Genomic DNA, 24,545 nt, shown 5'->3' with positions numbered 1-24,545 from the left:
TGTAGAAGAGAGAACAGATCGGAAGGGAGACCTACCTTCCCTGTTCTGATGACAATACTGGAATAGCATCATTGGATCCTCCTACATATGCCACATGTTATGGTGAAAATAGATTTTCAGCCATGTGTGGTGGTCTACCAGATCCTTGGTGTATCATACATTCCCTGACATTTTAGGTCAATGAGAGCTTGAAGTATCTGGCAGGACCCAATACACAGCTAGACCACAAAGTACATTTAGTTAAAGGTCATAAATAAAATACATGGATTTGTTTTTACACAACTTTATATCATACAAATTCTTCCTTCATATATGGCGGGATTATCTTAAAGATCTCATGTAAAATAACTCAAATTCAGTGATCTATTTTAATCAAGGCAAAGTCTTCTGAATCATCCTGAATGTGTACAGATATCAAAGCTTTTACAGGGTTCATTTTACTGGGTCAAAGGATGACTTAGAACTCAAAAGGTCCATATGCATGAGTATGAGAGAAAATGTTAGCCAGAAGTGTTGATATATTTAGAAATATTGATAAATAACTTTTGAATAAATGTATCTGTAAAAGCATGGGGGCCCCTGGTGCCTCAGTGGGTTAAACCACTGAGCTGGTGAACTTCCTGACCGCAAGGTTGGCAGTTCAAATCCAGAGAGCGGGGTGAGCATTGGCTGTTAGGCCCACCTTCTATCAACCTAGCAGTTCAAAAAAATGCAAATGTTAGTAGATCAATAGGTACCACTCTAGTAGGAACTGCTCCATGCAGTCATGCTGACCACATGACTTTGGAGGCATCTACGGACAACTCTGGCTCTTCAGCATAGAAATAGAGATGAGCACCACCCCTAGAGTCAGACATGACTAGACTTAATATCAGAGGAAACCTTTACCTTTACCTATCTGTAAAAGCTGAAATGGAAGTGGACAGTTGTCATGATATACATAAGCTGTGTTATTCATTTTCATACCATTATAAAATGAGTAACTTAAGTCCTATCATGGGCTTGGGGAACATGTTTCCGTTTACAGTATAGAGTCTATACACTGGTGGAATGGTTTGCACTTCTGGTTCACTGATTTTAGTGCTGCGATTCTGGATAGCTAAAAAAACCTCAATGACAGGACTACATGTGGTTTTTCTCTGTTCCATATATAATATGTTTTAACAGTATGCCAAAAACATTGTAAAGCTTGAACATGATAGACACATTTGCAAAGATGCATCAGGTCAGTACGTTTGTCCCAAAGCCGTGAGTAGCACACCTCCCTCCTGAGTCACACTTCTGATCTGACAACTCTTGCCTTCTGGCTGCAGAATCTGTGAAACAGTCTTACAGAGTTCCAAATATCTAAAAACAGACGTGCTTTTCAAATAATTTGATTATTTCTCTTTAAAAATGGGAGCACTTAATATCTAGATTCATGTATGTATCCAATGTAAGACCAAGCAATGTAAGAACAAACACTCATGCTTAGAAATGCATGTTCATGTGAATTTCAGAAGGTCACATAACACTTCATCAACTCTTATGTGCAAAGCATACCATGACAGGGAAAAGATAGCCACCTATGTATTCTTGGACATGTGGCATATTTAAATTTCACACAGTAAAATATTTGAGCATAACACATTCATCACTTTAACATAATGCTGGTATTTATTGGTGCCATACCATCTTCTTGATTATAGCTTAGGATAAAGATCTGCTGAATACTAATAGCCATAGCTATCTTCTTTATGCACCTCCCCTTCCGACCCTGCATCTGATTCCTTAAAGCATCCTAACATATTCCACTTTGTCTATTTTAGGCAGTAAGCTGAACTAAGGCCAGTTAAGGCAAAGAAGGATATGCCAAAATTCCACGTAATCAAAATCTGTGTCTACAGACATATTAATGTTCCTGGGAAAAGTAGGGAGGGGGATAACTAAATCTACCTGCAATGGATATTCATAGTCAGAGCTAATCTCCAGAAAAGCAGATCTGGTCCATGACACATTTTGACCAGAAAGCATTTTCAGCAATTCATTGAAATGTGGTCCAAATGCATTAACTAAATAAAAATGTTTCATTCATCATGTATCAATTGGATTCTCTCTCTCCCCACCCAACAATACTTGAAAATAGATTTGTGCATTTTGTTACCAAGCCCAGATTAGCACTGGTAGAAAAACTGCTTGGAATATATCTATTTGCATTAGCAAATTTAGCAAATTTGTGTTATGAAAAAACTGCAAAATTATGTACAAGAAATGTTCAGTTAAAACAGAATTTTACATGGAAATGGGTGAGAGTTTAACTAAATTGAGGCCTGCATGCAGCACTGCCAACTAAGTTAAATTAATTAAAACTCATAGCTTGTGAGAATACTTTATGAAACTGTTGTAATATTCATGTATCACAATGGTTCCCAAACTTTTTTTGACCAGGGATCACTTTGACCAGGGACTACTTCAACAAGGACCACTTTGACCAGGGACCACTCACCAGCATTAGTACCAAAAGGGTTACAAATCAGTTTATGGTCAACTTTAGATTTGATTTGATTATTTGGGGTGCTGATTCAGAAAAGTGCATTGTACAGACCACATCAGCTCTAGTTTCTGATACATAACATATTGCATCCAGCAGTCACCATCTGCTCACCCACATAAAACCATATTTAATAATCTACAGCTGCTGCTGTAGTAGTAGTAGTAGTAGTAGTAGTAGTAGTAGTAATCTTTTGTGGGTAGTCAGTCTCTCCCATCCCAACATCCCTGTTGCCTCAGCACTATAAGAGGGTTTTGCAAGACCAGTTGCTCTTGATGTCATGTGGCTTTAACAAAACAGTGTAGTAATGGTTAGGCCAAGAACCATATTTTCAATCTTGCAGACCATGGGTGGTCCACAGACCACAGGTTGATATATCAGAAGAACAGGTGCCATTTCAGGTCTCAGTCAGGGAAGCACAAGCAATAGCAAAACTGGATGGATGACCTTAAAAGAGATTGAAAAACCAAAAGCAAAACCAAAATTTGGAATCATATTTTTACACATTGTCAACAGAGCACCCTTCATATACCAGAGAGAAATCAGAGCAAAAACTTCTAAGAAATTATGATGCAAGATGCAAAAAGTGAAGGGCTTTTAGAGTTTTCACACAGAAAGCTATAGTGCCTTGTCAAAGGACAAACCCTTGCTTTTAGTAGGATGAAGCCATGGCAGTAAAATTGGAAGCATTATGTTCTAATGGTATAAAGTGAAAGGCCCCAGGAAGGCAATTGTTTGTTCTCAAATACACCAGCCTCATACTAATTTATGCCTGAAAAACCAAGTAAAAATATGGGTTCATGAAAGGTAAGTTGTATGCAAACATAAGTTTTGGTACTGCAGAACATCTTGAACTATAACAGAACAAAAATTAGGGTTATGCTCCATTATAATATAGGATTTCTGTTAAGGCATCAGCATTAGCTTCTAATTTCCTGGCTATGTGGAGTGTGACCAACATGAGATAACCTTAATTCTTGTCAATTACTGATAAAAATGATTGCCCAACACATCTCAAAAGGCAAGGGAATTCATACTTTTTTTTTTGTCATTCTGCACTTGTGCTTCGATTCTCTATAGCACACATTCTAAAAATAATGGAATGATTAATAAAATGATCAACCATAGCATAATGGCAAACAGATGCCATATATATTTTGTACAGCTTCTCTCGGTGAATTACACATTCTAATTAAACTGCATCCAACTTTATGGAATTCAATTTCCTGAGCAGTCTACAAAGTTATGTAGTGAACTCATGCTCATAATGGTTGCACAAATGTGTGTATGTGTGTGCGTGTTCGTGCATACACACACACAGACGCATTCAGGCAATGGAAAGTCCTTTATGGGGAACAGGCTAAGCACGATGTGAACTTCTAACTCTAGAATAGTCCTAAAAATGTATGACCTAACAATCTAAATTCAATTTTCGAACCATTTATATAGGTCTACCAAGAACTAACTACTAAGAAGCATTTCAAAAGGATAACATGGAATAATGTGTTCTATAGGGCATATTGCCAAATGAGAGTGTAGGACTGCACCTAAACTTTCTACTTTTGCTTCTTCCAGAAGGACAAAAGAGGTGAATTTAAATCAAGCAACAGTGCGGTGAAAATTAAATACAGATTTGCAGATCATAAATATTATTGAGAATGGCCTATACAATCTTTGCTGAAATAGGAAAAAAAACACTTAAATGGCATAAAGAATAAAAGAACATATATGTGAGCACTTGAGTTAAATATTGGAGTAGTTCAATGTATGGCCAGGGTGGTCCACACCTTAGTCACCTCCAGATTGGATTACTGTAATGCACTCTACGTGGGGCTGCCCTTGAAGATGGCTCGAAAATTTCAATTGGTCCAATGGGCGGCAGCCAGGTTACTAACTGGAGCGACTTACAGGGAGCAGTCTACCCCCTGTTTAAGGAGCTTCATTGGCTGCCGTTCATTTTCCGATCCCAATTCAAAGTACAGCTTCTTACTTACAAAGCCCTGAACGCTTTGGGACCTGCCTACTTGTGTGACTGCATTTCTGTGTACAAACTCACGCGATCTCTTCCATCATCTGGAGAGGCCCTGCTCTCACTCCCACCTCCCTCACAGGCACAATTGGTGAGGACAAGGCAGAGGGCCTTCCCTATGGTGGACCCCGATTCTGGAACTCACTCCCCAATGATATCAGACAAACCCCCACATTGGCAGTTTTTAGGAGGAACCTGAAAATGTGGCTGTTCCAGTGTGCCTTCCCTGAATAAAGGAAACAATCCCCTGCAAAATATTCTGAGAAGCACTTTAATTATCCGTTGGGTTGCTCTCCCTACATTTCGTTTAAAACCCTCCTACTAGATACATCCTACCTCTGTTCATGCCCAGCATTTATTTTTAAAATTTTAACTATTACATCTGGCCCTGCCATAGGTTTTTAAATCTTTGTCTGTTATTGTCTATATGTGAGTTATATTAATTGTATTGTTTATTTGCTTATTGCTTGCTGTTTTTACTGGTGTGTTGTTGGGCTTGGCCTCATGTAAGCCACTCTGAGTTCCTTGGGGAGTTGGTGGTGGGGTATAAATAAAGTTGTTATTATTATTATTATTATTATTATTATTATTATTATTATTCAGTCCAGTAAGGTTTGGTCCATTGGTGTCTTTGAGGAAACTTTAGACTCTAGTTTCTCCACCATATTTAGGCCTATCCGAATAAAACACTGTTAGGTCTTGTGTATGACTGCAAACCTGCCAATTTTCTGAGTGTTTCACCAGTTTTTGGGAATTTTAAAAAGTTTTTATCATAACACTTAAAAAAACAAACACTAGAGGGGGTTCTAGAAATCGAAGTCCCATCAATTCCCATAATTCCCTGGGAAGTAGCACAGAGGCTCCTTCAATGCCTGCACCACACAAAGTGCTGCTGGGAAAGCAAGTTCCCGGTGGGGGCCTGAGGTGGCCTTTCTCACATTTCTGTCTCTTTCACACTCTCTTTCCAGCCCTATTTGCTTCAAGCAGGCACTCCACCAGGGAACGGGGGGGGGGGGGGGTTCAGGAAAGGATGGAGGAGGCTGCTGGAGAAGAAAGAAGAGGAGCCATCACCGCCAGGTGCCTGCTCTTGCCTGATTTGCGAGACCACTCACACACTGCAGCCTCGGCCTCAGGTAGAGTGCTGATCAATCCCATTGCCCCCATGAGCCAAAAGATCCAGCTTCTCATGATCTCCTCCAGTTAAAGTCCTGCCCAGTCCATTTTCAGTGATCCAACTGCCAGATTGCCATATTTCCCCAAATCTGGAATCGCCAACCATAAACCCTACCATAAACCCTAAGATTGATCCAGAGTAGAAAGGCACCAACTACATGGATCAATACCATTTTAAGGAGCCTTGACAAGTGTGTAGATTAGATTGACTCCATGTGCCACATGGACATCACAGAGTCCATTCATTCCTGCTCTGCCTCATTGGGCTCGTGTAGATGGGCCCAGAGACAGAAGGAATTCTGATAAATGATTGTATGCCTTGCGAGATTATGATAACCATTTTCCCCAGCCTCATTTCTTTTTAAGAGAGTGAAGCATACATTCATGCTTCTTATCTAAATCCAGTTGCTAGTGTTAATAAATGCAGACCCACCATGTATGATAAATCAACACTTAAATATCAGTGGGCATGATTGAGTTGAAACTAACAATTGAATATATACCCCTAGCCTTTGGGCATTGATGTAGTTTGCAGAACTAGAAAGACATACAGATACCCTTCTCCAACATCCACCTACCAAAAAGATGATGTGATGTCTTCATCTTTGGAATTTGAACTGGGTCAAGCTACTCAAAGTCAATATGCTAGCACTGTCATATAAGTTTCAATTGTTTTGTCTCTCATGAGAATAAACAACTCATGGATACTCTCTAACTCAAGGTAGCACTGGTTTATTAAACATTTGTAAGCACTCAGTTCCTGAATGTTGCCACATCTGCAAGAGTTATAGAGAATGAATTAATTGTGCAATTTTAAGCAAGTGAAACACAGATGTGCTTTTGTTCCAAAGGATCTTATAGTACCATTGAAACTGAGTGAATAAAGTTGGTAGCATAAGCTTTCATAGCCCTGAGTTTACTTCACCAGATGCAACTTAAGTCTACCATATCAGATAAAGTCTACATTTCTATGATACTCTTTAACACACACATACAAACACATACATACAAGCAGAACAAATTAAGGGGTGGGGGAAAGATATATTTGCCTTTTGAGTGCTAACAGAACATCTTGGATGTCTGACCATTTTATTTTCTAGTAAGATTTCTTTGACAGGCTGCTTTTCATATATCATCTCCTTTTCCTCCTTTAAATATAATTTTGTCTTATTTGCAAAGAAAGGCAATAAATGGCAAAAAGGGAAAGAAGCTTAAATGTTTCCCTAAATTGGAAAAGATATTAAGAGACATGGCAATGTTACTCACAAAACAAACCATGTGTCTACAGCTAAAAATGAAGAAAAAATACAACAAATAATAAGTTTTGTATTCTCTTGATACCAACAGCTAGTGCTGAGAAATATTGCATCCTGCACCTAGTAGGCTTTCCTCTGGAAGCTGCTACTCCAATCTTATCCACTCTGATAGAGCAAGTTAAGCTATATCTCAAAAGAAACTTTCTGCACTTATGCCACCTGCAGCACACAATTCATCCTTATCAACAGAAAGCAGAGGAATCTATTCTGTCTAGAGTCCTGGGAGGTATAAAAGAAAAAAATGGCAGCTGGAAGAAAGATACCAGAAATTGATGTCACTTGTAAGTTAAGGAAATGAAATGTGCTAATACTTGGCTTTCTGGCTAACAGCAAAATCTGGTTTGAATTCTTCAGTGAAATCCCCATTGTATATTTTCATGCCTGTTTAGTAAGAGAAGAATATACTACACACAGACTCAAAATTTGATCCTCTGAAAATAAGAACACTCACAGCAAAGACGGGATTGCCTAGATGTGCTGGTGAAATTCTTCCTTCCAGGTTTTTACCTTTATTCAATGTTTCATACATTCCTACATCACTGTTGCAACAACCTTAGAAACAGGCAATAATGTGTTGGCGGTGGTGGTGATGATTTTAAAATGGGACCTTTGATTCAATCTATACATTCAGGATAACCACCTGGAACAATAATTTGTGTATTGTGCTTCCTTTGATTAGAGCTGATGTGATGGTTGATGCATGTCAAATGTTCCCTCTCATGCTCTAAAAACAAACACATTTTGATATGTAAATGGAGAGTTACACAATTTTTTTTCCTCACTCCGCTGGCATAATTGTTTTTTCAGTTGTTTCTGAAATGGAGAATAATATTTGAAATGCAAGAGATACAATGCAAAACAGGGCTGCATCATAAAACTTGGAATTGCTATACTTTGGGAACAGCAGAATTGAAAAAATGTTATCCTAACTTCTGAGGAACTGTAATTTTGTGTGTGTGTGTGTGTGTGTGTGTGTGTATTTGCTCAGCATTTCCATGTTAAACTCGTGTCCTTTGTTTAATCTCCGTTTTGTGTATTTTAACATTTATTTTATGAAAAGGATGTTTAATATGTATCAATTATATCCACCTAGAATGCTGAAAAGGGCATGTGGATCTCCACTAACCCCTCCCCCAAACAAACAAACAAACAAAAAACAGATGAACAAGGAATCAAAATCTCAGGGACTTTGTTTTTGTTTGTTGTTTTTGTCTTGCACTATTAAGCAATGTGTGTGAGGATGGACTGTTGAATGAAGCTTGAATTGTGAATTTCCATTCTTGAAGTTTTCTAGAACAAAGAATTTGCTTTCCTCCTTGGCCAAAAGAGGGTAGTCTTGGATATCTGAAGGAATGAGGGGCTACATAAACAGCTTCAGGGCCCACATGAAGACCCAGGGTCATCTTTTTGCTTGCTCCTACTGCAGACATAGTGGACTACCTACAGGTTTTGAAAACACTCTAAGCACACTTACTTTGACCTAACACTCTGTCAAATATATCTATTCTTCTAAATGGTGCTAAAGACAGTAAGATTAATTTCCCCACCACGTATGAGATAATAAAGTATGGCCTTCCATGGAACAAATACATGGAACAATAATAAGAAGCAAAAAGAGCAAGAAATCAGGGCTGGATTTATAATAAGACACAGAGCATCCTCATGCCTGTGGCCTCCAATTTTTTAGAGGACAAAAACTCTCAGGGAAAATAAATGGCCCCTGCGCTAAGACTCTCCTAAGGCTACCTTTTAATGAATGCTTATACAGAAGAGTATAAGAGAAGTCAGAACTGGCAGATGAGGCTTTCAAACTGCAACTTCCCACTGGCGTCAGAAATAATTTAAGTTGCACTGGGAAGAAGGCCAACCTTGAAGCCTTGATCCAGTCACACTAGAAAGAAGACATGTTTTTTTTAAAAAAAAAAAAATGCAGAAGCAAATATGATGACTGTGGCCACAATTCAGCCAAAGGCAAGCTCTTTTCTATCACATGGATTTCAATGGGAAATTCTAGCTTTGCTGTCTGTCACTAGCATATACATGTAGCTTTGAAAGCTCTCATACTGGTGGACTCATGTGCCCTGTATTCTTTCAGATGATAATTAGATGCCCTGTGAGGGAGTGATGAAGACACCAATTTGTAAAAACCTCGAGAGATGCCACAAATCAAGAGCTAATCCTGATCAAAATGGTGGTTGACCTTGGGAGTGATAGGAAGGAAAGTGTGTGAGATGGTGCATAGTTATGGGAAAATGACAAAAGGCTTAACAAAGCAAATCTAAAGTGGAAGCTCTGACATGGTGAAACACACTAAACAGAGAGGAATAGGCTGTGAAGTCAATATTTAGGAGCCAAATTATATCCAATAATAAGTTAGTCCCTTCTGACACTATTTTGAGTGTACACATCCATATTTGCCACCCACAGGAGAGCAGCAAAACACAGATTGCCATGACATAGCAGCATAATAAGCATGCAACAACATTTGTTGTTTGGAAAACCTCGCTATATCTTGCCTCCAATATTTTACTGGCTTGTATAATACAATTAAAACTTGTTGGATAATGAGTTGAATGCCAAGTATCAAATTGTATGTTTTGGTTAGCATATATACATATTATTGTCTTCCCGAGAAATCTATTCCTTGCAGAGGACAATTTGATGGGTGTGTGGGAAAAGACTTCCTCTTGGTTTGATCCTGGATTGTGAAATGCACACTTTTGAGAGCTGCAATCAGTTGCTATTCTATGTGCTCTCAAAAGTGGAATAAGGATGATTTGTTGCAATCTGGCCTTTGAAACCATTTCAATTATTTTTTGATGAACGTAATGATTTTAATGATTTGCATAATCTGTGTTAGTGATGCATGTTACCAACCTTAATCACTATTCACTATTTTAATGAAAAACAAGATAAAAATGTAACAACGAGGAAAGAAAATTAGTTTTGCATGCCCACAGATGTGAAACACTATGTAAAAATAACTTTTATTGGTTTTAGTTATAAAAGTCAGCCTTGCATGGGTTCAGATCCAGGCACTGACCAACCTGCATCTCCATCAACATTTCAAATACTCAAGCCTGCTGCTGGAAACATAGAGATAGAAGGATAGGTCAATCATAGTAGATGCCACCAGCATGATCCCCTTGCCACTGTGGAGTTCAGGAGAGGTACTAGCTCCTGAGCTGGACCATCCTGAAAATTCACCACATCCCTTGTGTATCGCAAGAGGACACCCTCTATTACCAATGTCAAAGAGACCATGCCAATAGATGTCATGGCCTATGCCAACCACCTTAAAATTTGTAACAAAAGATCAGGAATCCAACATATTCAGGGGGAAAAAACACCCACATGGAAAATCACATAGCAGAATTTTTCATTTTTAACAGATTTTGCAAATACTATTTTAGAAATCCTAAGAGGTAATAATTTGTTATTTATCAATGTTGAGATGACTACTGTAATATACATGGGAGCATTTTTCTTTTCTGTTCTGAATGATAGACATAAAGAGTGAGAAATGGCTCTATAAGTAACAGAAGCTTGATTTCTTGTAGGCAATCTATAGTGTCAGGATGAAAATACAAGTATACATAATCCATGTCCTTGAATGTAACCAAAAACAAGGAAGAATGTTCAATAGCCTGAAATACATTTGTCTGGACAAGTTACAAGTCCATATGTCTGGACAAGTTACAAGCAAATTTATTCACAAATGGGAGCAACTTATCAAACATTAACCTTTAACATCAAGCTTCATGCGATTCTTACAAGGTAAATGAAACTGCCCCCAACAGTTTTAAATAGTTCCACTAGCTACTTATCAGCTGCCTGGCCTTGGCATCTGTATCACCATAAATGTCACCACAATGGATGACTCCCAGCATTATGTTGAAACAGGAAATGGATTGAGTTTTCATATTGCAAGTTGTTTGGAAGATGTGCAAAGGGGAGTGGTTCATCTTTCCAATGGAGAGGCAACAGATACAAAGCAGTTTGTGCTTTTATCCACAGCAGAATTTGTATGTGACTCTTCCTCAACACACTACCCAAGAGGTGTGGAAACTGTATGGCTCCCAGGTGCTTCTTGTTTCAAAGCTTCCATATAGCTTAGGAAATTAAACACTGCTCATGACATCTCCAATATAGAAACTAGCTGTTAACGTAATTCTATATGCCATTTGCTTTTTAAAAACACCTGAAAGTTTTCACGCTGTCTTTACAAATTTTCAAGGGTTCTTCACCTGATTTTCTCTTGTTCAAAATGTAGTCTTTCTGTTGCATGAATAAGAGGCTAATTAGCCGCCTGTGTGTCTATTAAATAAATAAGGCTTCTGTGCCACTATACTGGGTGGGAAAGTGGAGAAGTAGTTCAGGTATTTGCTATGTTTCTCTCATCACTCTTTATCCTCTTTGGGTTCAGTCACGCACATCTATGCCTGGCAGAACTAAAATTATATCAAATCCTTTCCTTGATCTATAGGAGCCAAGAAATGTGGGAAAGTCTAATGAGGAAAGTAGGAAGATCTAGCCGAATAATTTGAACCATGAATCATTAACCATCCAATGGGGCAGTGGGTGGGGAGCAGCATAAAAGACACACCTCTTCTTTCTTCCCTTCAAGGGTCTTCCAATCTTTGACCACCCTAGTGAGCTACTACTGCTGAAACTTAGTAGCATTCCAGAGCAGAAAATTCAATATTTTTTGATCAAATCAAAATAAGTCATCTGAGTAAGAAGCACACAGAAAAGAGATAGAGGGAGAGTGACTCTGTTATCTGTTTCCTTGGGATATCACATTGAGATCAGGAAATGACTTTCTAAAGTGCCAGAGGTGGTTATCATTTTTAAATTAACCTTCCCTGTCTTCTGCACTGGGTCTTTTAATGAGAACGACACAGTATTATAGGCTTTGTTTAACAGTCACATTCACCGCCAGGGCTCCCTGATTTGCTTTTAACTTTGACAAAAATACTTTAGATGATAATACAAGAAGAATGATGTATCTAAGAAGCATCATTCTATCAGAAGCATATGACTTTAAACATATACTGTTTTCAGCACTTGATCTTTTTTTAAAATAGATGTGAATTACAGTGCTAAGATTTCTGCATACTTCTGAAATAATAAACAACTGCCACTTCAGAGTAAATATGCCATTAAACATTGCCTAAGTACCACTACAAAAACACTCAATGTATCATGCATTTTTTCAAAAAAATGTTCATCTCTGCCACAAGGATTCATCATCATGAACTGAAGCTGGAAGCAGCAATATAAATGAGTAGAAAACAAGCTAATTATTATGCCCTTTGTGGGCTACCTCCCCAAAATGTATAATTTTGTAATGCAAACATTAGATGAAAACATGACAGTGACATCATGTATTATGTTGCTGAACCTTTCTTGAATAAAAGTAAACCATTCTTTTTAAAATGCTGTCTAAATACTGAAAACCAGCTAAAATCTGTAAGATTACATTCTAAACAGTGATAGTCATTACAATAGAAACAGTCACCTCCCTACATTCAATCCTCTTTTCCCAACATGCACAGTGGACCAGTCTTGTTTCTGAGGGTAGGTTTGAAATTAAGGAGTTTGAGTCTTAGCAACATAATCTGATGATATTCCTTAATACATTATCTCCCTCCACCAAACTACACTGACACTATCTTAGAAAAGAGAGTCCTCTGGAAGGATAAGTTGTTTTTCTGATCCTTCCCCCTCTCCCTAGCTACCATCTCTACCTTTTCATTTACTTTTATAATAGTTTAATTTGCAATATTTTTGAAAAATAAAAGTGCAATGAAATACAAGATTTATATTAAGACATATCACCAAGCCTGCCAATCAAGAAAGAAGGGATCCAGTTGGCCCAAGAGTATGTTATGCTGACAAGGAATCATTTTAAGAAATGAAACAGAAATCCAGTTGTGAATTCCAAATCAAAAATTGCCCACTTATGGGCATTAATACAAGTGTACTCCCAGAAAGAAAGAAAGAAAGAAAGAAAGAAAGAAAGAAAGAAAGAAAGAAAGAAAGAACAAGTAAATATCTTGTCCCCCGCTTCTCTCTCCCTTTTTTCTTCCTGTCTCCCTCTCTTTCACAGTCTAGCACATACATGACTTAAAATCATGCACCCCTGACATGTTTTAAAAGTAATGGAAGTGTAGTTTTGAATAACACATATGCCTCTTTGTTTGCTTGCTTGCTCTTTTTGTTTACCAGAATGAAAGCTGACAATGATGGGATATGGCTCCATTTGGGTAGAAAAAAGCAAAGATGATGGCTCTGGTGACAGGGGCTGTTCTGTCCCCAACTACAAGTGCAGTCCCTTGCTAGCATCCTTTATGTTGAAACCTCTGTTAGGTTTAGGTGGCTCCAGCTGGCATCATGGTGCACACTGACTTGCTGCTAATTCTGTAGCGCAGCAGCAAAGGCAGCTGACAAAGCCACCAACAGTGACTTGTCAGGAGCTGAGAAGGGGACTTGCAGCCTGCTGCATTAATTTAACACCACATCAAATATGGATTTTATTGCAGCAGCGACAAGAAAGGCACACACTTACTGCTGTCTGTATGACCATGGAACATGTTCTCTTCCTCTTTGGCATGTTCTCTTCTCTATCCCTTAGAAGTCCAGTGTCGCAAAGTGGAATGGGTACACACTTCCCATTTTGCTTGGGTCCTACCAAGTATCTCTACAGAGCCCTGAGTTTAATGGGGATGCTTCAATCCCTCCCAAATACCTGCATGTGGTACGATTCACCCAAATGTGTGCCACCAGACAGTGAGCAATGTTATGCAAAAGAAGAAGTGAAAACTATGACCGCCTCACTGCTAAGAAAGCCATTCCCAGTCTTACATGAAGGATGCAGTGAGCAACTGACATATATGTTTGTAATTCATTCCATGTTACCGATGAAAAACGAAGCTTTTCAACTACACATTCAATTTTCTACCCTAGCTGTTCCATCTCCCCCTTCTCCAATTTCTTCACCACAGGAAAATGCCAGCAGATGTATTTTGATGCTGCTGTGTTTGCATGAGAAAGAGAGAGGGGCATTGTATGTACTGTACTGAAATTCAGCTTGGCAGTTAATGCTCTGGTTTTGCAAACTGCACAAGTCTCTGCTTTCTGGACAGGTAGAAAATGCAGCACAGCCAGAAGGTTACCCCCTACCCCCCCCCCCTTGTGTATGTGTGTACGTGTATGAGATATAACTTCTCTTTTGAAATTATGTTCACCAAGATTCCTTTCCCCCCTCTTTGGAAAGTTACAGATCTTAGAGCTTTGATGAAAAAAACACATTTCAAAACCTGTTCCCAAATTTGCCCACACACTCCCAGACAGAAAACCCAAAGGCAAGAAGGTCCTACCTTTCTCCCCTTGGAGCGAAGCAGAGCGTCCAAACAAGTAGAGCAGCAAGACAGTGGGATCTTGAGCTCTTTTCTCTCTTTCTCTCTCCCTATAAAAATCAGAGTGAGCTGGTCCTTTTTCAGGCTTATTCCCAGAGCATCACTTCACTCCGGACAGCAGAGAAAGCAGTGCTGGGGCAGATGGAAGGGGGAGGGGGGTGGAGGAAAAGGAGGGAGAAGAAGAGGAGGAAGAAGAAGAGACAGAGGAGGAGGGAGGAAGCTTGCCTTCCCTGGCTCTCCTCTCTCCCTCACTTGGACTGTCTTTCATTCAGAGCTCCTGATGATTTTAAAAAAGGCACAGCACAGAAAAAGAGAGAGATTGAGAAAGGACAGCGAGGGAGGGAGATGTCAAGGGAGGTTCTGCTTCCAGAGCTGCAGCACTTGCCATAGGAAGGTTAGGCAGACTGGGGGAAGCAGCGGCTTTTCCAGGCTCAGAGTGATTTGCAAGTGAATGTAGTGGGAAGGGAGGGGGAGAGAGGGAGAGGGAGAAAGGAGGGCTTTCCAAGGAAGATCTCCCCTCCTCCTGCTGCTGCTGACAGAATGGCTCTCTGTGTTTCAAGCCCAGCCTCATCGCTTTGCTTTCCCTGTCCCAATAACACAGGGCGCACAAGCCGTGCATCCGAGCATCACTGCTCCTGGACCAGATTTCTGGTTTTGCCTTCCTCCCCCTCTTCCTCAGGGAGAGACTGCAGCCCTTGTCATGTCCAAGCCACCAAGCCACCCCCCTTCCTCTGGCCCCACGTCCTCAGCACAAATGATCACTGAGGTGACAATTAAATTATAGCCCTTTCCCCAAGTGATACCAAAGAAATGGTCGCTGCTCTTTCTGCCCAGGCTATTAGAGAGACAACCCAGCAGTGTTACAAGGGCTGATAAGTGAAAGGTTTGGGGGAGGAAACATCACTGAAACAGATTGGATTGCACCAGATTTCTTTCCCCTAAACTTTGCAAAAAGGAGGTATTTATTCCCTCTAATTATGAGATGGAGGGGGCATCCATCGTTGTTGTCTCCTCTGATCTCTGGCATCACATGCATCTTGGTGACATTACGGGGATCACCGCCCTGTGGCTTTCCATACTGCAGATGTAATCCTTTGCACAGATTAAATCTGTAACCGTTGATGCTCCCTAATGCAACAAATTGGACTCCGACTCAGCACAATCCTTCTTGGATCACATTGAACCTCCAACAGTGCACAGACTTCCTAAGACTTGGTTAGCTGGGGGAGTGGGAGGGTGTTACTCCCTGAAAAAAAATAAGCCAAAGGATGTCAGTGTTGCTCCATCCACTCCTGTGCCACAGGGGGGTTTGGAGTGGATGCTTACAAAAATTATCATCAGAATGTGAGGGTGTGTTCAAGGGTTCACTTTAAAGGAAGAGAATTTGCTTATTTTCAAGGCAGGGCTTAAAACTATTCTTGCATTTCTGACTGGCTGATAATTTTTAATTGATGTGTGAGTGTAATTTAATTCATTTATCTGTGTGTGGGTGGGAAGAGTTGTAGATCCTGTCCTTGCTGGCCAGAAGAAGCCCTCAAGGTAGCTTCTCATCATAACAGCATCAGGAACCAAAATAAACACATTTTTAAAACATGCCTATGAAATGATAACCTCAAAGAAGGATAAAGTCAGCAGAATAAAACAGCAGGAAGAACAAACAAGGCAGCTTATAGCCCTTAAGGGCCTCTGAAATGAATAAATATGGATATTTGTTCTCCCATTTTCACTCAAAGTCAAGGTAGATCAGCTCTAAGAAACCCAATTAAGGTGCAAAAACCACAGACTGGGAGCCACAAGAGACCACCTGTTGCTTACAGATAATTGTCTATAGATCGATCTGTAGAAAAGAACAGCAACTGGTGGCCTCTGGGGGAAACCTCCAGAGAGGAGAGTTGTCAACGCAAAGACAAAAATAGTACCTGGAAGATCTACAGTTGTAGCAATGAGGATTTGTCTGAACGTGCTGTGTATGATATGTTGTTACAATGGGACTTTCTTTCTCCAAGTGGTCCTCTAACAAATTTATTGCTGAACAGAGAGAATTGCTCTATCCCTCACTATCTTAATCATGCAGGAAGTAGCATCATAATGGACATTTAAGCAGATTTTTGTGCTAGCTTACACAAACAAAAACCCTGGACTTGCCTCAAATTCAGCACTGGATACCAATGCTTGGCCATGTTAGATGAGTATCCTGAATTTTCCATCCTTAGCCTGGCTTTGCTCCACTTTAGGCAAATGCAAGGAATACTCCAGAGCTTCCAGTTAAATTCGGAGTATCCTGGGACTTTGGATTTTTTTGGCCTGATCCACTGTCTCGATGGACATCACCAGCAGCACCTTTTCATATGGTTATCCTTGTGCTGTTGTTGCTACTGCTCCTCACAAACTATGGAGATCCCTGCAAGTGTTTGGACATCATCATCACATTTGATGTTGTCAGAATGAGACACTCACACGATCAATACGAAGGAAGAGGTTGGTTTATCAGCTCCCTGCTGATCACATTGGCAGCCATTTAAGAACTCAGCAGAAGCAAGAGGTGAAGGCCATGTTCTCACAGGGAATTTAGTGGCCAATAAAGAGTAGTGAGAGAGACATAGGAATGGGTTAAACCATCTGAACACTGGCAGATGTTTCAGCAGGTATGTGCTGGATCTGGATCAGCTCTTAGAAATACCCAAGATGTTGAACTCAGCAAGACTTAGTCCACATCTATACAGAACAAGTTATTGTTCTGTAGAGATGTGGACTAAGTCTTGGAGAATTCAGCATCTACAATCCTATATCAACATCACAGTGTAATAGTCCATTCTGTAAGTGGTTTCGCTATCTGTGCACTCGTATATGATTATGACATTGCTGCAATAGACTACCTCCTTTTATGCTCCTAAAGTATTCTAGTGGCAACCACTGGCTTGCATGTCAAGCATATTGTAAATTCACATTGGGCTTTATTCCAAATTCACAAGGAGCTATTTGAGGCACTGAACATATTTTGGAGATAATGTTTAGCACCTTAGATAGCTTGTTAAAAGTCTAAGTAAACTCTTAGTAAAAGGCAAAGCAGACTGACCACACCCCTGACATTGAAGCGACCTTTCAACATTAACTCCATAGTCTACCTCCTTCCTTCACAAGCCAGGAATGTCATCAAAAGGCAACACAGAGCTGACCCACTCTAGCTTTTTCTTCTTTCATCTTCTTTCATCTCAGTTGCTCCACTTCATTTAATAGTCTACACTGCTGTCTCTCCCATCTTCAGAACTTGTATAATTTTACAAGATAGGGGAGCAATGGAAACATCACTACAGAGATGGAATTTTATCACTATACTTCCTGAAAATTTTCCAAGATAAGTGAGAACTTTTCTAGAACTAAACTTCATCTCTTCAGAGGATTAGAACTGAGAGGGCTCTTCCATGATGATGGGTAGCTGTGGGAGAAGTGGTGGTAAAAGCAAGAATGGATCTGCCACCTTTGCACAGAATTACAAGTAATGACAGAATGATTTCCTGTCATGTCAAGTACCTTACAAACAATGGTAACCTGACAAAGTGTCACCAGCAAAAAGAGCTGTGGAACTATGCCATGATCTATGGGGAAAGGAGAAAATCCATTAAAACATTTGTTCTGAGACTGGTCCATGCTTCTCTCTCTCTCTCTCTCTCTCTCTCTGTGTGTGTGTATGCACTGTGGGATTGACATATTGTCTCTTATCAGAATGAATGGCTATACCTATTTCAGAGAGGGTGGGAATACTGTATTTTAAAAGGTAGTAGTAATTTTATTGAGAATGATAATGATAATGGAAGAAGGGGGAGGAGGAGTGGTAATGGAGGAGAAATGCATGAGTACAACTGCAATCTTTGATAGTCCAATGGAATAACCTTCAATAATCCACTGGAATAGGTATTTGAACAAGAACGTACAAATTGGACTATTAGGGGGAAACCAGCGAGGCATAATATACAGAATCCTGATCTGAAATCTAAGCAGATTTGCTAGGGAGTTGGCACATATTACTTACTTCTGAGTGAACATTATATAATTGTACTGTTGGACATGAAGTGGGAGGTCTTGAAATGAAATCCACATTCACGAGGTGTTCTTAATTCATTAACTGCCTTAGTAATGAGCAAAATAACTTGGATGTAGGTAACATCAAATAGGAAAAGTCCACATGTGCTTTTCTGAATTCCCATGCTCTATATTTATTTATTAGATATATAACCTGTCTTTCTCCCAGACATGGAACTCAAGGCAGCTCACAGCAAGATTCAATAAAATACATTTAAAGAACGCAGCCAAATTCAAAAATTAAAACCACACTTAAGTGAAAAATAAGTTAAAAATGCAATGTAAAACACATAAATAAAATGCAACAACATAAAAAGCCACTTTCCCAGTAGCTGATTAATTGCAAAAAAAAAAAAAAAAAAAAATCTGCCTGGTAGTAAAGAGGGTTTTTTTTTAAAAAAATATTCATTGTCAGAAATAAATAATATACACATAATTCCTGTATTGTAAACTAAATATAAATATGGTTGATATGAAATGGCATGGTTAGTTAAAGAGACTTGTCTGAGGGAATCCCAAATACATACTCAGTTCATAAGAGCATGCACCATCTTGCAACACTGCACCTATTTCCTAAATTGTGCAGCTTTCCTTCTCCATAATACAATCCTTCAAATTCATGCTCTTGTTTGCTAAAAAGAACAAATTCCAAGCACTTTTTTCCCAATGACACAAAAACCACTTGCACTTTTCTCTGTGCTTCTTTCCTGACTCTGGGTTGCTTCAGTCATATAGACCTAAGAGAACTCTGCACTTCCACAAATCATTTCCCTCCATTTACCTGAAGATGGGCATTAAACAGCCTCTGCAATTTTGTACATTCTCTGCACAGAGTCAGCCCTGCAAATTCCTCCAGAAGCAACAGACGTTTCCAGCAATCCTCATTCTGTCTCTGTTTCCTAAAGGCAACAGACCTGCACACTTTCTCTCCAGTGTTGGAAGCAGCCTCTTAAAGTGACAGCCACACTGCAGGTTTTGCACTACAAGACAAGAAGCTGATGGAGTTCATAAATACTGTACATTGAAAATATGTCAGTCTAAAACAGGAAGGACTTGGAACTGATGACTGTTGGATCAATTATTTTCCTTTCAGATATGCTGCGTTTCCAGTCCAGATGCAGAAACTGAAGATAGACACAAAACAGACACAGTAACAGGATTTTCTATATACATTAAGATCTATAAGTCTAATTATATTGGTCAGTATCAGCTCACACATATATTAATGTTCCCAGCTCATTCTAAACATTTCAAATGTGCAAATAGACACCGATGTTGCCAATTGCCAGATGATTCATGATATTGAAAGCATACCTCTATGGACAGAGCCCAGGAAGCTTTGCACATGGTACAAGACATCAAAATGCAACATGTGATGTTAGTGGGATCATATTTAAGACCTGGCTTCTCCCTTATGTGATTCTCAGTATTATTGCAGTATCACCCAGTCTTGGTACAAATTGAAGTCTTCTGGTCATGTTGGGACTGGGCAGGAATTTCTCCCCTTTATCTTGTTTTTGTTTTTTGCCTATTCTACATTGTATCTGATGGAATTTCTATGGGCTCAGTGTGGTATCTCTTAAATGACAGCCATTTGACAACTAGTAGAGGAGATATAAAATTTTGGTATACACTAGGGGTGTGCAATTTGACAAAACCCCATTTTGGTGCCCAGTTTTCAGCTGCCCCTCTGTTCCATTTTTCGGGAACTTCCTGAATTTGGGAGGGGTTTCTGTTTTGATGCCGGAAAGATTTGGTCCATTGGAGCCAATGGGGAAGCTTTAGAAAGTGGTTTCTCCATAATTTTTAGGTGTAACAGCATGAAAATTGTCAAAAATATTAAAAAATAACTAGGAATTTTGGGCTGTCTCTTTCTTTAAGTGCTTGCTGGCCCTGTCCCCGCCCCGAGGAGGAGGAAGGGGGTCCGGGCGCCGGGGTCTTCCTTGGGCTCCAGGGGCAGCCTTGTGTGCCTCCAAGCCGCCTCCCCTTCTCGGCCACGCTTCCTGAGTGAGGCGCCTCCAGCCGCCAAGCCCTCTCCTCCTCCTCCGCTCTTCTTCTTGCAGGACTCGCTCAGCCACAGCCTCCGCCTCTGCTACAAGTACCTCAACCAGACCAACCGCAGCTTCACCGCCGCCATTCAGGCCCTGGATGGAGAGCTGTGCCATGCCGTTTGCATCTTCTATTTGGTCATCCGGGCTTTAGACACAGTAGAGGATGACATGACGATCAACTTGGAAACCAAGGTCCCCGTGTTGCACAATTTCCAATCTTACCTTTATCAGCCGGATTGGCAGTTCATGGAGAGCAACAAAAAGGACAAGCAAGGGCTGGAGGATTTCCCAACGATCTCCTTGGGGTTTTGGAATCTGGCCAAGGTCTATCAGGATGTGATCGCCGACATTTGTCACAAGATGGGACTCGGGATGGCCGAATTCTTGGAGAAGAAGATAGAATTGGAAAAAGAATGGGACAAGTATTGTCACTACGTCGCCGGCCTGGTGGGGATCGGCCACTCGCAGCTATTCTCTGCATCCAAGCTGGAGGACCCTATTGTTGGCCAGGACACGGAGCTCACAAACTCCATGGGGCTTTTCCTGCAGAAAACCAACATCATCCGTGATTACTATGAAGACCAACTCGTGGCCAGAGAGTTTTGGCCTCGGGTGGTGTGGAGCAAGTACTCAAAGAAGGTGTCAGATCTGGCCAAGCCCGAGAGCATCGATAAAGCCTCCCAGTGCATGAATGAGCTCATCACCAACGCCTTGCATCACGTCCCTGACGTCTTGACATATTTGTTCCGACTGAAGAACCAGAGCGTTTTCAACTTCTGTGCCAGTCCCCAGGTAATGGCCATTGCCACCTTGGCAGCCTGTTACAACAACCAGCAGGTCTTCCGAGGGGTGGTGAAGATCCAGAAGGGGCAAGCCGTCACATTGATGATGGATGCCACCAACATCCAGGCTGTCAATGTCATCATGTACCAGTATATGGAAGAGATCTACCAGAAGATCCCCAGCATGGACCCTTCCTCCAGCAGAACCCAGCAAATCGTCACCTCTGTCCGCTCAATGAGTTTGCCCGCGGGGGAGTTGGTCTCTCGGACCCATTACTCCCCCATCTACTTGTCCTGCGTCATGCTTCTGCTGGCCCTGAGCTGGCAGTATCTGAACATGGTGTCCCAGGCAGTGGAGGAATCTGTTCACACGGGAGAGAACTGAGACACAGGTTTGCATTTTGGAAAGGAGAGACATTTCAGACTTAGGAGGACTTGACCAAGTCCCGGGATTCGAAACCTTGAATTTGTGCAAACCTGTTTGGACTGGAAGCTTTCACCTCTAGAAGCAGCTGCTAACAAACTCAGGTTCCTGAATGGAGACGACCCCCCTCACTCTCCCTTTTCCTGTTGTTGGACAGACTGGTTATGGACTTGTCTCTTTCTGAGTCTTAATGCTTTGTTTTCTGCAGACTGTTTGATCTGCGGTTTTTGTTTCCTTTTTTTCTGATGTAGGATATTTTTTAACTAGGAAGTTGGAAGGTGCCTCTTTGTTGCTTGTTAATTTTGACAGTAAAAAAACCCCAAAATTGCTCTGACAAAAAAAACCTAGGAATTTTTAATTAAAAAAATGTGAGTCAAGCACTGAAAGGGTTAAATGGATAAAATGACTCAGCAAAAGCTGTAGTTCAATATAAGCGTGTGTGCCTGTAGCTTAGTAGCCCTTAGTCTGTGAGAGGTCTCTGTAGGAGAAGGGCCTCAGTGTGTTAGTAGGCCTCAGTATGAGAAGGCCTTGGTGTTAATTCACCTCAGTGTGAGAGAGTTCTCAGTTTTAGTAGTATGAAAACACCTGATGTGAGAAGTTTTGCTGGGACAAGCCCCAGGTTGAAAGCCATTGTGTGTGAAGCTCCAGTGTGAAGTTTGCTGTATGTAAAAAAATCTACTCTGTGAAACTTTTCGGTAAGTTTGTTGTGAGAAGAGGCTCTGTAAGAGTGAAGCTGTTTCTCTGCATGAGAAAGAAGTCCAGTGTAGAAGCAAAGAAGCAATTATAAAGAACCTTGTTTGTGTTATGGAAACCTTGTTTTTGTAAATAGTGCAACCATATTATTTTGCTATAAAGGAAAGCCTCCTATGGAAGAGATAACATTGGTCTCAGCGTTTTTGTTCTTTTTATCATTTTTGGCTACTGGTGCTGGGTCATGCTTCTGTTTATAAGTTATTCTGTTAATAAGTTATTATAAGGAGGGTATTTTGTTAATAAGCCCACTCGCCCAACAGAAATTGCCTCACTTGTAGGCTACATGAACAAGCCTGCCATGTTTCAGAAATTTTGGAAATTTTAAAAGTTTTTGCCATAACATTTAAAAAAAAAAAAAACACACAAGAGGGGGTTCTGGGAATTGATGTTCTAAGCTCACACCACAAGAGGGACAGAGAATGGATACATTCAACCAACCCTCTGATTGGCTGAGAAAGAAAGTGAGAAACACACAGAAAGAAAAACCTCAACTCCCATCATGCCCTGGAAGGAACACAAGGCTCCTTCAATGCTTGTGCCCATTTGCCTCAAGTTAGCTCTGGGGGAGGAAGGCCTTCAGGAAGGGATGGAGAAGGCTGCCAGGGAAGAGGAGCCATAGCTTATCTGATTTGTAAGTCTGCCTTGCCCACATGTCGTGGTCTCTGCCTCAGGTAGAGTGTCGCTCAGCCCCATTCATCCACATTAGCCCTCATAAGTCGAAAAGATATGACTGCTGTGATAGGTATTGACTAAGGCTTTGGCTGCCCCACGCCTGGCTTGTTTTCATGGATTTGGCAATCAAATCTGCCAAACCCTCCAAATTCATGCACACCCCTAGTGTACACAACAGTATTTATTTATTTATTTATTTATTTGATGCACTTATTGACCGCCATTCTCAGCCCTTACGGGCGACTCATGGCGGTGTACAGTACATATAAAAAGACAATTACAAAAAGGCCAGTAACAACAACATATAACTATACAACAAATACAAACTACACAAAAATCCGCTTCGTCTCTCAGTGGAATCATAGCCAGTCTCATCTACCTTGTATCATTCCAGTTCTCATTACCATATTGTTTGTTGCTTAGCACTTAATTAAATGCCCTCTCGAACAGCCAGGTCTTAAGGCTTTTTCGAAAGGACATAAGGGAGGGCGCCTGTCTAATGTGTGCCGGGAGAGTGTTCCACAGCCGGGGGGCCACCACCGAGAAGGCCCTCTCTCTCGTCCCCGCCAGACGTGCCTGTGAGGCAGGCGGGATCGAGAGAAGGGCCTCCCCAGACGATCTCAAGGTCCTCGTGGGCTCGTAGGCCAAGATGCGGTTAGAAAGGTATTTTGGGCCGGAACCGTTTAGGGCTTTGTAGGCCAGAACCAGCACCTTGAATTGGGTCCGGTAGCAAATCGGCAGCCAGTGGAGCTGGGACAACAAGGGCGTTGTGTGCTCCCTGCCACCCGCTCCAGTTAGTAACATGGCTGCCGCGCGCTGAACCAGCTGAAGCTTCCGGGCCGTCTTCAAGGGCAGCCCCACGTAGAGAGCGTTGCAGTAATCCAGGCGGGATGTGACAAGAGCGTGTACCACCGTGGCCAAGTCAGACTTCCCGAGATACGGGCGCAGCTGGCGCACGAGCCTAAGCTGTGCAAATGCTCCCCTGGTCACCGCTGAAAACTGGGGGTCCAGGCTCAGCGATGAGTCCAGGGTCACACCCAAGCTGCGAACCTGCGCCTTCAAGGGGAGTGCGACCCCGTCCAGCACAGGCTGTAACCCTATATCCCGTTCGGCCTTGCGACTGACCAGGAGTACCTCTGTCTTGTCTGGATTTAGTTTCAGTTTGTTCGCCCTCATCCAGACCGTCACAGTGGCCAGGCACCGGTTCAGGACCTCGACAGCCTCCTTAGTAGCAGGTGGGAAGGAGTGACAGAGTTGGACATCATCTGCGTACAGATGACACCGCACCCCGAAACTCCGGATGATCTCACCCAG

The 24,545-nt window shown here is 41.1% G+C and overlaps 1 protein-coding gene and 1 pseudogene across 2 annotated transcripts in view; one reads left to right on the top strand and one right to left on the bottom strand.

Moving 5' to 3' along the window:
- The window catches only part of CDH10 (cadherin 10), a 159,604-nt gene extending 140,154 nt beyond the window's left edge, over window positions 1-19,450 (bottom strand). Inside the window, exon 1 of one of the 2 annotated variants that reach the window (XM_060774691.2) lies at window positions 19,331-19,450. The gene's annotated coding sequence lies outside the window, so the exon portion shown is untranslated. Of the gene's footprint in view, window positions 1-14,430; window positions 15,114-19,330 lie in introns of those variants that run through there. The other variant, XM_060774690.2, reaches the window with a different exon arrangement.
- Window positions 19,451-20,693: 1,243 nt separating this feature from the next.
- On the top strand, window positions 20,694-21,767 carry LOC137096811 (squalene synthase pseudogene; annotated as a pseudogene).
- Window positions 21,768-24,545: the final 2,778 nt, after the last annotated feature.

This window comes from Anolis sagrei, chromosome 4, assembly GCF_037176765.1.
Source record: "Anolis sagrei isolate rAnoSag1 chromosome 4, rAnoSag1.mat, whole genome shotgun sequence".
NCBI classification, from domain to species: domain Eukaryota; kingdom Metazoa; phylum Chordata; class Lepidosauria; order Squamata; family Dactyloidae; genus Anolis; species Anolis sagrei.
This window is presented reverse-complemented; position numbering and strand designations above follow the sequence as displayed.